Here is a 1,702-nt window from a genome sequence, read left to right on the forward strand (position 1 = left end):
AAAATCACAGCAAAAATAGTTTTGGAGAACAGCAAAGTCTTTTCGTAAGGCAAGTGCATAAAATGTCATCTAGACAAACAGAAATATCATGTTTGTTTGCCCCAGTTCCTCTAGCTTTCTCCCTAGACAATGTGAATGTGTAGAGCTGGTTTCCCCATGATGAACCAATTAGTGTTTCAACGGTACAAAATTAAATGTTCCCTGATGAAAATATTCAAAACAATAAAGTCCATCGATAATATCCAGAAAACACAAACACAGAGGCTTTCACAATATTTCGGATTGAGTTAGCCAAACCACCGTATATTTCTGTTTTCATCCAGTCATATACGGACAAACTGGTGTGGAATTCGTATGCAATGGACCGAGAAATTCACAGTAAAATGATTTTGGAGAACAGCAAGTATTTTCGTAAGGCAAGTGCATAAAATGTCATCTATACAAACAGAAATATCATGTTTGTTTGCCGCAGTTCCTCTAGCTTTCTCCCTAGAAAATATGAATATGTTCAGCTGGTGTCTCCTTGTGGAACGAATTACTGTATCCAAGCTCAAAATAAAATGTTCCCCAATAAAAAACATTCAAAAACCTAAAGTCCATTGATAATATCCAGAAAACACTAACACAGAGGCTTTCACAATATTTCGGATTGAGTTAGCCAAAACAACACCGGATATTTCCGGTTTCATCCAGTCATATTCGGACAAACTGGTGTGGAATTTGTATGCAATGGACCGAGAAAATCACAGTAAAAATAGTTTTGGAGAACAGCAAAGTCTTTTCGTAAGGCAAGTGCATAAAATGTCATCTAGACAAACAGAAATATCATGTTTGTTTGCCACAGTTCCTCTAGCTTTCTCCCTAGAAAATACGAATGTGTAGAGCTGGTGTCCCCATGATGAACCAATTAGTGTTTCAACGGTACAAAATTAAATGTTCCCTGATGAAAATATTCAAAACAATAAAGTCCATCGATAATATCCAGAAAACACAAACACAGAGGCTTTCACAATATTTCGGATTGAGTTAGCCAAACCACCACCGGATATTTCTGTTTTCATCCAGTCATATCCGGACAAACTGGTGTGGAATTCATATGCAATGGACAGAGAAATTCACAGTAAAAATGGTTTTGGAGAACAGCAAAGTCTTTTCGTAAGGCAAGTGCATAAAATGTCATCTATACAAACAGAAATATCATGTTTGTTTGCCGCAGTTCCTCTAGCTTTCTCCCTAGAAAATATGAATATGTTCAGCTGGTGTCTCCTTGTGGAACGAATTACTGTATCCAAGCTCAAAATAAAATGTTCCCCAATTAAAAAACATTCAAAAACCTAAAGTCCATTGATAATATCCAGAAAACACTAACACAGAGGCTTTCACAATATTTCGGATTTAGTTAGCCAAAACAACACCGGATATTTCCGGTTTCATCCAGTCATATCCGCACAAACTGGTGTGGAATTCATATGCAATGGACCGAGAAAATCACAGCAAAAATAGTTTTGGAGAACAGCAAAGTCTTTTCGTAAGGCAAATGCATAAAATGTCATCTAGACAAACAGAAATATCATGTTTGTTTGCCCCAGTTCCTCTAGCTTTCTCCCTAGACAATGTGAATGTGTAGAGCTGGTGTCCCCATGATGAACCAATTAGTGTTTCAACGGTACAAAATTAAATGTTCCCTGATGAAAATATTCAA

Source organism: Lepus europaeus, unplaced genomic scaffold (genome assembly GCF_033115175.1).
Source record: "Lepus europaeus isolate LE1 unplaced genomic scaffold, mLepTim1.pri SCAFFOLD_162, whole genome shotgun sequence".
Classification (NCBI taxonomy): Eukaryota; Metazoa; Chordata; class Mammalia; order Lagomorpha; family Leporidae; genus Lepus; species Lepus europaeus.